Source organism: Genypterus blacodes, unplaced genomic scaffold (assembly GCF_046128005.1).
Source record: "Genypterus blacodes isolate CSIRO-AG114 ecotype Tasmania unplaced genomic scaffold, CSIRO-AGI_Gbla_v1 ptg000027l_1, whole genome shotgun sequence".
NCBI lineage: Eukaryota > Metazoa > Chordata > Actinopteri > Ophidiiformes > Ophidiidae > Genypterus > Genypterus blacodes.
In genome coordinates, this window is record NW_027466840.1 from 864,646 (window position 1) to 878,914 (window position 14,269).

At 44.5% G+C, this 14,269-nt stretch overlaps 1 protein-coding gene across 5 annotated transcripts in view; it reads left to right on the forward strand.

Moving 5' to 3' along the window:
- Positions 1 to 1,616: 1,616 nt before the first annotated feature.
- The window catches only part of LOC142993127 (receptor-type tyrosine-protein phosphatase delta), a 297,399-nt gene continuing 284,746 nt past the window's right edge, over positions 1,617 to 14,269 (forward strand). For 4 of the 5 annotated variants that reach the window (XM_076143778.1, XM_076143782.1, XM_076143780.1 and 1 more), the window contains exons 1-3: positions 1,618 to 1,753; positions 1,912 to 2,026; positions 2,159 to 2,194. The gene's annotated coding sequence lies outside the window, so the exon portion shown is untranslated. Of the gene's footprint in view, positions 1,754 to 1,911; positions 2,027 to 2,158; positions 2,195 to 14,269 lie in introns of all 5 variants that reach the window. The other variant, XM_076143781.1, reaches the window with a different exon arrangement.

Genomic DNA, 14,269 nt, shown 5'->3' on the forward strand with positions numbered 1-14,269 from the left:
TCCTCTGAATAGATTGGCCTTTTCGCCCACAGTGACATTCTGGTGTCAGGTGGGAACATTTTCCCACCTACACCAGGAACAAAATTTAAATTTAGGAGTGAAATCGCAAGCACTCATTGTTAAATGGCACGGCGACTCGGTGGTTAGCACTGTCACCTCACCGCAAGAAGATCTGGCATTCACATCCGACTGGCAGCCAACTGCTTTGTGGAGTTTGCATGTTCTCACCTTGTCTGTGTGAGTTTCCTCTGGCTGCAGCAGGCTGGGTGACTAAAAGTTATCGGTACGTTGGTTTGAATCACAGCTTCTGCACAACACAAACTTGCACAATACATAATGAAAGGAGCATTGAATCTCCACATAGCAAAGGACCAAGGTCAAACCAACTCGTTAGGAGGCAACAATGCTAAACATCCTCGAAAGAGAGGGGCAGAACAATGACAGGACTTTTGTGTTTCAATGGTTTATACTAAATGTATTGAGGATCTACATAGGGAAACATGCATTGGTTTATCGCCATGCAAAGCTCTTATCAACGATGATGATGATAGGCCTGATCTATGGCCTACAGGGAGAAGGTCAGAACACTGGCACATGGTGTAAGAGAAAATCTGCGGCCTTGACATCAAGAAGAATGAGGAGATCATTGTGGACCCCAGGGAGCACATAGGGGAGCACTGCCCCCATCACCGTCAACAACATGGCACTGGAGAGGGTCAGCGACTTCAACATCTCAGGGGACTTTACATACATGACCGATATGGTCAAGAAGGCCCAGCGATGTCTGTGCAGCACCAGGAGGCTAAAGAAAGAAAGAAATCCAGCCCTCGCTTTCTTTGGAGCTTCTACAACAGCACCTCTGAGAGCATCCTCACTGGCTGCATCACAGCCCAGCAAGACTACGGTGAAGAGCCACCGAAACCCTTCAGGGCTGCCACTTCATCCCTAAGGACTATATAAGGACTGCATACTTTTTGCAGTTTTTGCACGAACATGTCCGTCTTCCTATATGCTGCACCCTGCTACCACAACCTGAATTGCTTTCATATTCCCATATTTCCAGTCAGAGTTCCTCATTATCCTGATCCTTTCAGGATAGAATGTAAACACATGGAAATGTTCCTTTCTTTTTTTTCTATCTCAATCTATTTATTTATTTCTATTTTATTTTAAGCTCCCTTTTCCAATTACTTAAAGGCATTGAGGGAAGCTTGCCCAAAATAATTTCTTTCATACCTGCTAATTTTAACTTGACAATAAACTAAAGCATGAGCTGCCATTTTGGAGCTCTTGGCGTCTAAAATGTCCTTAAATAATAATCTTATAATTCCCCAAAATGTACGGGAGTTTGAGATGATTATCTGGATTATTTAATAACAATGTCGAGGGTAATTGTGTTATTTTCATTGTGTTGTATGTGACTGTAGTGACTCCCCCCCTCACGTTGGCCACCAAGCGACCGGAGCGGGAACTGCAGCAACTGATCTTTGCATCCCATCTCGGATGTCTTCGCTCTCTTCCCTCCCTCCCTCCCTCCCTTCCTCCCTCCCATCTCTCACTCTCTCTCTCTACCAGCCGTCGCCTAGAGCAGTGTGTGTGTGTGAGTGAGCGAGCGAGTGAGTGTGTGTGTGTGTGTGCAGCTCGAATCACACAGCACGCCGCTTTCTCTCTTTTTTTTTCCCAAAGAAAACGCGCCGCTCTCAGTTTTGTGCTCCGCTCTCGTTGCCGGTGTCGTCAGTGGCAAACAGAGCAGGTATCCATCTCGCCCATTTATTATGAGTTGCCTCCTTTTTTTTTGTTATTGTTGTTTTCTGCCCCTCAACACTTTTTTTTGGGTGGTTGGTGGGGGGACTCCCGGTTCTAACGGAATGTGTTCTTTCTGGCTCTTTTGGTCTCTTCCCTCTCTTTCAGTTCAGCGAAGCGGCCTGTATTTGGAATAGGAGAGGCATTGCTGTTTTCTGACTTTGAGCGAAGAAAGAAAGGACTCCTCTGGAATTTCCTCTTGGAATTTACTCGGACAGCCCCGGTAAGTAGAACACTAAGAACACGGCAAAGCTCGACCGTTTAGAATGCACGCAGCAATGAATAAATAAATGTATCCACAAATAAAACAGAACAAGCGTAATTTATTACACAAATTCTTCTATTTTAATTGCAGTTACCGGGGCTTTGCATTCAGACGCCTGGATACATAGTAAGTCGCATGTAGACTTTCCCCCCTTTACTGCATTTTCTTATTCTGTTAAGGGCACTTGAAAGCAGCACGATATGTTGTCATACGTGAATTTGAAGTGTCCGTGTTTGTAATAAGTTGTGTGAGTGTGTGTGTATGTGTGTGTGTGTCGTGTCGCGGCATGAGTTGGTGCCAGGGGCGCATATTCTCTGATGGAGCGGCGTTATCGGGCAATTTAACGCGCAGTGTGCACAGGTCTGCTGCGCCCCGTCACACTCCAGATGGCGGCAAGATATTTGCAGATTTTCCCCCACCACCACCACCATCATCATCATCATCACCATCGTTTATAACGCACGCAGAGCCGTCGCTGCACGTACATACAGGCTGTGAGAGAGAGAGAGAGAGAGAGAGAGAGGGAGGGAGAGAGAGAGAGAGAGAGAGAGAGAGAGAGAGAAAGAGAGAGAGCGAGAGCGAGAGAGAGAGGCAGCAAGGTGACGGTGACGCACGCCACATTGGAGATCTACTGGATGATAATTGTGGGATTGCGTTGGGAAAGTTTGACACTGGGAATGGGTTATTTATAGGAACGCCTGCGTGTGTGCAGAAAGGTTACTGACTCAGGTGGATGTGGTGGGTGGGCATTGACTCACCCACCAGTTTGGCTGCAGGTTTCTGACAGGCTTTGATGTGAAAATTGACAATCAGTCACAGACATGTGGCAGATATCTTTGAAAGATATGTGTCATTTGAACCTTTCCTACTCCTGACAAGTGAGCCGTGTTTATCCAATTACGCCCAATGTGTAATCACATTTTCAAGCTCCGAGTGAAAACTTTGTGGGTCGAGCTATGCAGAGGAGAAGGGTGCTCGTAAATGAGGGCGAGGGCAGCTCACAGCGGTGGAGACATGTGTCTTCCCTGGCTGGCTTAGGAGTGACAGAGGGCTAAGTGAGCATGACCATTGAGGAGAGGTAATAGCATTATGGTCTGCCAGTCAACAGGGAGCGAGAGGTAGAGAGACAGAGATGCTGGTGCCTCTCAGAACACAACTACAATATTGAGCACAGGGGGCAGAAAACAGATAACTACTTGAATTTCAAATCAGCACAAGGGCGGGCGAAAATGAGTGTGAATAATGAGCTTTTAACTAGGTTTTAGATATGGTAATTATCCTGTGTTGTCTTGGGTTGGTTCGTGCTGTGCGGAAAGGTCAGCACAGTGCAGACAGGAGCACTGTTTGCAATGCCATCAGCTTGTTGATGCCATGATGTCATATCTATCTATCTATCTATCTATCTATCTATCTATCTATCTATCTATCTATCTTGTGCTTATGTGTCTTCCTATGTTGACATGTTTGTGTTCTTAACTGAAAGAGTGAGGAGAGAAATCGCAACAACAGTGTGTTTAATTCAACATCTGCCTCTCATATCTTTTCCTCTCACATGACACTGACCCAATCGGAACAACATCTGGGGACAAACACACACACACTCACGCACATGTCCCTCCCTTTTTAAAACACTATTACTTGCGCAACAAATTGCGACATGATGAAATAAAGCGGAGTCGTCTCGCGGGACAGTTTCCTCTGTCGGAAAAATGTTTTGGTTGTGAACACAAAAGTGCTGTCAGGCTTTTAATTTCTTACTTTTTAAGGGATTAGTTCCCAGGTAAGAACGTCTGTCTTCCATTCCAGTCTGCTTTACCCAGCAGCGACTCCCATTTTATAAACTGGCAACGTTCTGCAATTTTCCCCCGTCTCCCCTGCAAGTGATACTCCCAAATCTATACACCAGGCCTACATCAGTCATTGGTGGATGGGATTTGAGCAATAGCTTGAAGGGGGAAATGAGGAAGACAGATCTGCTTGGTTAAAGCTGCTCAAGCTCCAGTCTGACTTGGACCTGGGAGCCAAAATCCAACTGTGTATCCATGCCACTGTTAGAAGGGCATATTTTTCTTTGCAAATCCTCCTTCTCACATTAATTATGCTTTAACATGGCTTGCTCCAGCGCGACTGTGTTGACAACACACCCACTTTAATTCAGCTTGCTGCACTTCCCCCGGAGAGAAACAGAAGTAAGCTGTAATTATGGTTTATAAACTTCATCCAGGTGACATAATCGGGGCAAGCCTGAGATGGCAGCCGGCTGCCACAGCACCGACTAATAATTTGTCACAAGTTTCCTTTGCTTTGGCATTCCACACTTCCGGATCTGTCATAATCTATAGATTTATCCTGCCTGAGGTGACTTGACAATGTTTTCCGCCTATCCTCGTTGAAAATATACCCACTTTCCCCAACTATTTTGTGATTTATAAGGAAGATGAGCGGTAACGGCAGCAGAAAAGTAACTATTCGTGTAGTTTAAGCCGCTGGAAGAGCAGTGCTTATAGTATCCCTGCGTCTTTACTCTTTGAAACAACTCGATTGCAGTCCAAGGCTCCATAAGCCAAGTAGCCGACTCCCAGGGGCCGTTTTATAATGAGGACGTGCTGTCAGATGATTAGATACACCTGGCTCAGGCGTTTTCAGAAAATTTCGACTCATCCAAAAATAAAACATCTCTGCCAGCCAACATGAAAGTGGAAAATATATCCCTCTGTCAGATTGCCTCTCCTCTCACCGTGGCAGTGTTTTATTTACTTATCCATATCGTAATGCTCTTCGATGAGGCGGGCGTCATTTTGTGCTGCCAGAGTCGGTCTTGACTTGCAGGAGTGAGCTGCTCGAATCAACAAGGGTGCCAGTGTTTCTCCCTGGACGCCGTGAGACCCGGTGTTCTGCCGCTGCTAAATTTAACGGCTTTGCTGGGCCTCCTGGCAGACGACGTCATCTCTCTCTAAATCTAAGACAGCGCCGCAAAAATCCCTGCACGACTGCGTTACGTCATCTAAGATGTAGACACTCGTGAAAATGAAAAGCAAAGGCGTGTACGCATAATCAATATCAAGACTTTACGCCTTTTGACTCCTTAATGATAATAAATGTCTACAGATTTAGAATTTAAGAGATGAACATGGATCTTATAAACAATTTCAACCTCACACTGTATACCATAACTAATAAATGATTAAATTATTCAATTTTAACACTCCAGTTTACAATATGCATACACACTCACACCCCCACACACACAATCTTAAATGTAATGCTGTAGGTTAGAAATGCTTTGTGAGGCGGCACCTCCTTATCTATGCTGTGTGTGTATCAGGCTCAGTCTTAGTCATACATCAGACACTCATTAAGTTGTTAAACTGTACTGTATGTTCCTTACACTGACTTATTCCTCGTTAAGCACCATAGATTTACATATCAGCATGAATTAGGGGGACAGAAACCCTCTGGATGATACATGATGACATCATTTCAAATTGGCCTGGATCTAATTTTGTTCCTTGTGTGTTTACCTTTGCTGAGTGTCTAATGTAGGTGGAGTGGATTGTCTCTCTGTGAGTCAACAACAGGAATTCCTGGTTCTCGTATCCGAGCTGCCGTAGTACAATATTTGTGTACGATTGTGTGATGCAATTTTGTAGCGTAGTTCAGTTTTGATAGTAATTTTCTGTCAACACAAGAATTTCTGACCTATACATGAAAAACAATTGAATCTCCTATCATCTACTTTTGTATTGACACTTATCACTACTTATTAGATTGGCCTTTATATTTATTAAGAGAAATGTCTGTGCTGTATACGTAGTTGCTGTTTCCTCGCTTCTTTTTTAGACAAGCAGTATTTGCAACCCAGACTCAGTGAAGCCTAATTTGTAATTCGTCTCTACAGCTAATGCAGTGCTGGATGCATTCTTCTTGTAAGCCTGGACTTAATGTTATCTAACAAAAACCTGCATTTGCATAGTGCAGAGGTAGATCCAAAAACAAAATAAAAACAAACAAAAAGGCTGCGTACTCTGTGCTCTAACATGACAGGAACTGACAGAACTGAAGGGTGCTGACAAAAGACAAAGACAAGAACAAGCAGAGGACAGAGGGTTGGATGGATGGATGTGCTGTCATGAGTCAGAATCTCTGCCTGGGCTAAGATGTGTGTTTGCAGGGGGGTGGACATGATATTTCAAGCGCTTGAGTGGTTTTCAGATATGTAGTGCATTTGCTCTGGACCAAAACAGTGAAGGAGCTGGGTAAGTGTTCATCCTGAGTACAGTTCATGCTCCCTCTACTCATTGGCCAGAGATAGTTCCCCTGACTAAGACAATACTAAACCTCAAAATGTGTTGAACATTTCAATGGATCTGCTCAATCCGCTCTGATTCATCAAAAGTGACTATTGATTATTTAGATTTATCTATTAATTGACATTTGTTTTTCTATAGCGTGTTCGGTCATAGTCGATTAATTGTGACAGCTCTGATCAGAAGTGTAGTGTTCTAACATTAGCTGAGGAAGTGTATGCACTCATTCCTCTGTGTGAGTACTGTAAAGTCAGGATCGATGAAGACGTGGTTCTCCATTATGAATTATAAATGTAATTGAAAATCATTTCAAAGGCTTTTGTAATAAACAGGATTAGCTCACGTTTCCACAATCTTGGTGATGCTGTTCAACCCCTGACCAGGCAAATGGTACCAAAGGGGATAAGAACCCCCCTCAAATGATAAGTAGTTGCTGTTTCTAAAGAGCAAACAGTCGCCCAACGCTGACCTTTGTGAGTTCCACATGTACTACATTTCACCTCTATATTTGCCCCTGCTGGGGAGTTCTCCCGTCAGCTGCTGCTCTGAGAGATTTCAGAGGGCACTGGTGTGTTGGGTATTGGCATTGTGTGGTCTGCGGGGATAAGGCCGCAGAAGAAGAGAACAGAAAGGAATAGCAGGCAATGCAGGCAAGCTGGAGCCGGGGTACTCTGCACCGTTCGATCCCGCTGCCTCTACCCGACATGAACAAGAGAAATCAATTAGACCTACTCGGCTGCTATCCGTGGGACGTCCACCATGGGAAAGGCAAAGGCGAATCAAAGCGAGGAGAAAGGGAGGAGAGGGAACCGGCGTGGAGGTTTGTTGCGTGATTTGTCAGTTCTGCTGCCTTTAACTGCAAGATAACATTCAACCGGTCAGACATTCTTGACACGTTTCCATCTTTTTTTTCCCTGTCTGTCAACGGTTATACAAAGCTGTCACACTTCAGGTCAATAATTAGAAAGGAAGAAAAGTTACTTTGTCAGCCTTGGATTCACACCAGTGGCCGCTTGGGAGTGTGTACGGACAGCATGCCCACCATGATGGACGCCCTGAGTAAGGCGAAGAGAACAATGAGTAACGGTTAGAATACTGCACAGGATTTCATAGCTGTATTTGTAGTTCTGGGACAGACTTTATTTGGTTTTGTCAAACTCTCCACAGCCCCTCAAGATGAAAACCAGAATATTAAATAGTCCAACTATTGTAATAGGATCAGTGGGCCTCGGCGGATCAGTTATTAATAAGAGTTTAATCTGAATATAGAACAATCCTGATGTAATTTAAAAGATATCTGCAGATCCACAGTGAATGCAGAGATCCACTCAGCCCCACTAATTCCAAACTTGACTAAATTGACATTTAAAACCTATACATTATGGATTCCCCTGAAGATAAAGAGAAAATGACTTTACATAACCGGCCCAAGATGATCCAGAGCCGTATAAGGCTAATGATGCTTTATGCATATTTCATTAAATGGAGCCAAGTGCTGTACTGTAAATACAGAGACTCGGAGTGCCTAGCATGGATTTCACAGGACCCAGAGGCCTCGTCGGCTTTGATCAGGCTGAAAGAGGACACTTTTTGATCAGGCCCTACCTCGGACATTCAAATCAAACCCCCGACAGCGGCAGCTATAAGGTTGGGGAGATGGTGACATAATCTCCGCACATAAAAAAAGAAAGTACCCCTGGATGTGTGCTACACTCTATTATATTGTACATTTTTGAAACCTTTCTTCCCCTTTCCCCTGATGAATATCTGCCAGTCGGGGAGTGACTCGACACCGTGGAATTCAATTTGACAAAGACGGTCTGTCATATGGAGTGTTATGAAATAGTTCCCACATAAAGTCAGCAGAGCAACAGACCTTGTACGATAAATGAACCGGGGTCCTTTAATCTATATATTTTTTTACATCTTTGTCTGCTCGGATCCTCATGAATAAGTCTAGTTTGTTGAAAACTGACATGATGGACCACAAATTAATCTAAATAATAGAGAAAGGAAATGATTGAGTAGGGCCACAGCTACTCAAACAGTATTTAATCAGCAGGAATCAGGCATTCAGTGTGATCATCTGCTCTATAGAACTGCATTTTTAAAAACACCAGTCATGGGAAAGTCTTGTTCGATCTGTAATCGTCTGTGTACAATTCACTCAGTCTCAGCACATATGTACCCCCCATCCCCACCCCCACCACCTCCGCCCACTCAGCCCTGCTGTAGATTTGGCTGTGGGTGCTGAGCAGATCCCTCGGAATCATGACTGAATAACAATGAGGGTTTTTCGGAGGGATCAACTTCTCCAGCACGCCGCCATACCGGGTGGGGTTTACGTAAGACCCTGGCTTCCTGAGCTCTGCGCCGGTTTTAGACGACAAACAAATGGCTCCAAAGAGGAGGAGGAGGAGGAGAGGGTTGCATCTTCTTCGTGTTTCCACCATCACTTAATTTTACCTTCACTCGCACACACAACACCCTGCCTTTGTTCATGCGGCGCACACAGGCCTGAGCGTGTGTCACGCCGTGTGATACCAGGTCTCACGAGTATCCATGCAAGTCGATGTGCATTTTCACACCATTTGCTGGCTCCGCCGCGCCGTTGCTCACTTTAGAAGCCCTTATCCGCTGCTTCCTCTCTTTGTTTTCCCCTTCACACGTTCCAATGAAAGTAGGCAGGGATCTGTCAACAGCCATCCTTTCTTCTGTCTGCCTCGTCAACGTTCTTTTTCTTTTTTTTTTTTTTTAGGTGGGCTGCCATGGAAATTCACTCAGCCCTGACACCACAGTGGTTCTGGAAATGTCAAAACAGCTAGAAGCTGAAGTGTTGTCTTTGTGGATGTTCCAATTTGTGTTTGTCATCAGCTCAGCGTCATCTTCTGTTTTCACTTCATCAGACTGTTTTGCCGATTATTCCCCTCTCAACTCCACCGCAGCTTGTTGAGAATGTGAATTTTGTTTACCTAATAGGGATTTTAAACTCAAAACTCCCTGTGGAGTTCATGTTTAGGCACCGTGGTACACAATTTGGACCAGCAACTGATAAAATCAGGCCGTGGCAGCTTCCTGCCAGATGTATTTTTAGATAGAAAAGTGTCAAGCTTGCTGTCTGTATTCCAGAAAGAATCATGTCTGTAGTTGTTATCTGAAATGCCTCAACTGTGCTGCCGCTGCTAGGAAAAATAAGACAGGGAGATTATTCATAACCGTATTCTTAACTGGTTAAGGTCATCACAAATCTCCTTAAAAGGCCAAAAGAGTCACCACATGCTGGTCAGAGGTTTACCCCTGACGATTTCCAAAGATATAAATAGAACCGACATAGAGAAAAGGGCAGTTGCTCCATCACTTTATTCCCGAGACAGTACACGGAAGACAAATTATGTACCATGTCATCTGACAGAGTCCAGAGTAGGTTTCACCCCGTTATTCCTGCAAAGCAGAGAAATACGCTGTAGATAGCATTAGGATCCATTGAGTTGGGACGAAGGGGAAAATCGATGCAAGGTGAAAATTAAATTTGGCCCAAAGAGCCTTTAGGCAAAGTGCATTTTGAAAACACATCTTTTATTTTCCCATGGGCGTCTGAAAGGGGTGGGCAGGAGATGGACGGTGATTCTAACCGCCACAGAGCCAGGCAGAGGTATGCTACGAAGGGAAACACCCCACCCTCCCCCTAGTATCACTCCTAATGTGCCTCCTCTTTGATTGCCTAATTCAGTTAGGGCCACACGTCCCTCATCGGATCATACCAAAGGTCAGAGGCGTCCTGTAGACAAATCAATCTCTCTGTCTGAGGAGGCGCGGAGGAGGAAGGCATGGAGTGAGGGAGAGCCGATCCATCTCATGGAGCCCATAGTGAAGTGGGTGAGGAGGTGGAAAAGAGAGGGGCGGTGGGGAAATTACAGCATCGGCTGTCTGGAGAGAAGTGGGCGAGGAAGGCGAGATTGAACTGTTGACTTGGGGAACGCGATATGCTCAGAGAGGATTGGAGTTTACATTATTGCTTGCGAGATAAGAATTTGTATTTTCTGTGGCATATTCGGGCCTTCCAGAGACTTTCAAAGGCTGGAACGATGGACTGATTGATAATAAGTCTCTCATAAGCCATTTTTACGGAAGGATGCTCATATATGTCATATCCCAGCCTATAAACCTTTGCCTTGTAACACCGTGGGTTCATGTGATATCTTGCTCTCACCTAGCTCTTCTTCACTGCTCTTCATGTTTACATCTACCTTCACACCATGGTCACAGTGCCATGTGACGTTGCGACACAGGTGAAAATTCCTATTCTGCATTATTTCCATGCGCAGGACGTAGGAGTAAGTCCTGGGAATTCTCTCCTTCTCTGTATTTCAGATCTAATATTTGGATTCTAATTGTAGTTTTCCTCATTAAACAGAGATAATCAATCAATATCTTCCCACACTTAATTCAGTGTGCGATGGTTCCGTTTGGTGCTTTGAGGCGTCTTACCGGCTGAATCTGCCCGCCGCGCTGGATCATTAGAATGAAGGATAAGCTCTCTTTTGGGTGAGGCGATTTAGAAGAGATACTCACCATTTTCCCCCCAAGAAACACCGCTTATCACTCCACCGCCTCGTCCACCTTGGATATTTTTAACCTGCACCACCGCCTCTTACAGCGTTCATTAGCAAAATAGCCATAATTAAACCGCTGATGCAAAAACTCTGGACAAAGTTCACAGGTGAGTATAAATCATTCACAGTTTAATGCGGCAAGATGTTTAATTTGGTTTTTAAGTACATAATTAGCTCAATTAGCCTCAGAGAAGCACATGCTGAATGGACCCCGGCTACCCTCTGCTATGCCTACATTCAAAGGCAATAGTGTGTTTCCTCCTTGTAAGATTAAAACCCGGCATGTAATCACTCACCGCCACCTCTTCTCTAGACACGTTCTGACGGCTCTACGTGAGATAATGTTTGCTCAAGCAACCCTCAATGAGATTCAGCACATCCGGACCAACACCATTACTCTAAGCTCATCGCCTAGTCGGGCTCGTAGGGGGCCACCGCCGCTGCTGCCGCCGTCCCTCGGAAAGTCGAAGCGCGGAGGTTCCGGGAGAGAGAGCGCCTCTCGAGACAGATTACATGTCTCCGGACAAGCGGCCAGGCTCGCACTTCACCTCTGCCTGAGACAAGTGGGTGATTATCTTCAGGCGGGTGTCCTTTTTTTTTTTCAGTCATGTAACGCACGCAACGCCGAGCAGGTGGACGACAAGGCGACAGTGCATTCCCCCTAATTGCGGTCAGTCGGTGAAACACATCGAGAAATGTAGTGTGCGCAGACGAGGCCTCCGCCAACGTGTTTTAAATGTATTACGCTTGTGTGTCATTGCGATTACACGGTGCCCAAGATGAATTGTGCTCTATGTTTTTGAAGCCGATACTCTCTTTTCTCCTCCCACGTAAATGCCATTTCCTTCGCCTGTGCAGCGTGGTGAGAATGTGCGATTGTGAACAAGCGTGCAGCGATGTCATCCATTACTTTTCCTTTAAGAGCATTTCCGAATGTGATGTCAAAGTGGAGCATGTGACCGAAAATATATGCATATATATGTATACTTTTTCATGCAATGTGAGTTTTTCTGGCAAATAAATGGTTTTCCGAATGTATATACTCCCCCAACCACACATGTACGATACAATAGCGATCCATCAACCCCCTGCTAACCTACACGTGTACTGTGTGCCACAAGCTCCAATGATAAAAGATGATTTAATAATGCTGCTTCAGGAGCCACCGACCCAATATCGCATCCACAGAAAAATCACACACTCTGGCAGAGAAGCCTCACTCAGACCTTGTGTGTGTGTGCGTGTGTGTGTGTGTGTATGAGGAAGGTTGTGTCTCTATGGAGTCCATTAAGTCGGAAGGCGCAGTGGAATTTAATACTCTTAACCTCTGCCATGACCCAAAATACACATGTTTAAACACCTCAACACACAAACAGACACCGTTTTCATTGCTCACACTAATGACCCTTTGGAGTACCATTGTTGGTGCAGAGTATTGCTTATAAATCCATGTGAGAACTGGAAGCTTTTAATACGAGAAATTAGCTACGGTGCTGTGGTTTCTTAATAAGTCAGTGTGATGTGGAGTTGTGTTACATCTGCTGTTGTGACTTTACTGGTGGATCTATTCCCCAGAGCCTGTATTATCAATGACCAACTGACTTTATAACATTACAGCTAGAGATTTGCCACTTCTAGGCTCTCAGACATAAATAGTTGTTTAAATGAATGACATTTTTAAGAAATTCCTCTGAACAAAACCCCAAACGTTCATCTTTCTTCATGTCCATACATGCAATACAGCCGTGCTAAGACACATCCGCCCAAGAGATCAACCGGCTGACCATGTAATTGATTGCTCCGAGGTAAGTTACAGTCCTCATCACGGGCACCCGCAGGCGAACATGTCAGCCGGGGCGATACAGAGCTCCCTGCCCGCCGCCCTGGGCACCGAGACAAGTCCTCCGTCTTGTCAAGTGCCCACAGGACTCAAATGTCTCAGTGTCTTTGTATCAGCGAGTACATTTGCTACTCTGCCTAATCATAGCACTCGCTCTTTTGAAATTTCATCAGTGTTAACAATGACCATTGTGCACTTCTATTGAGCGTTATACAAATTAGCCTCTGCGCTGGTGGCCGGTGGGACAATGTATTCTGCTGGCTTTATCACATCTGCCCCGGCTCGCTATTAATCTTGTGGACCGTATGGGATGAATTAGTGCACTGAGGGACGTGAAAGGCTATGGATGGGGATTACATCATATATAACGATATACATTTTGAATCGTCTCCCTGGATGTAATTCCGTCGGACTGAGATTAAATTCAGACGATAAGAGACCGCTTCAGCGAACTACATTATGCGGGCTCTTGTCGACCCTGTTGTGCGTTTCCAAATGAAGTCATAATCTCGTTCATTCACAAGAGGTCTGCACATCTGACTGATTTCCATATGCACAGTTTGGCTGGGAAGTGATTGACATTTCCTTCGCAAGCCCTACCTGTCCACCCTCCGGATCATCTTCTCTTCCAGATCTAACAATCAAATACACTCAAAAAACCTTTTGCTGCCACTTCACCATATAATATACTATATAATGTATCAGCCTTTTAATAGTCAGTAGCCGTCTACGTGGTAAATCAGAACCTTACATCCAGAGCAACCTCCCCACTTTCCTTCCTTCCTCAATTAAATTGACTATCCACCGTGATGTCTAGACTGCCGCTGCTCTCCAGCATTACATCAGATTACCGCTTCATAGTGCAATTTCAATGTTCCCTGCACTGTAATATCGTCGCCATAGCATTTTCTCTGATCCCAACCCCAACGAGTCAGAATTTACATTTTTGTCAACTAATGCATTTTTAAATGTGGCATGTTTTTGTCCTACTCGCTTTTTATCCATTAATGGAAGTTAATGTTCCATGTTCCTGGGTGAAAGAAATACTGAATACTTAATTTAAGACAAATGTAGGCAATGGAAAATGTGTCTAAGGAGTAAAAAAAATCGAAACTTAGGCTGAACTGAGTGGTAGAAGCTTTTGCATCATGAAAATGCTTGTGGCGTGCAATAGATCTCATTCAACAATGTGGGAAAAAGCCCAAATCTCTCAATTGATTGAACAAAATACTCCCAATTCACCCAAAAATGGACAATAATGAGGTTTTTTACGTGTGCTTTTACATCAGTTGAAGGATTACAATTGTCTGTGCAGGCTGAGCTAAATCAACATATTTCCCTTTTGAAAACTCTTTAGATTCTGCCAAAAAATGCATCAGCATCTGAGATCTGAGTACAAAGCAGCCCAAAACAGAAGCGAAGTACAAATTCAGCTTAAATA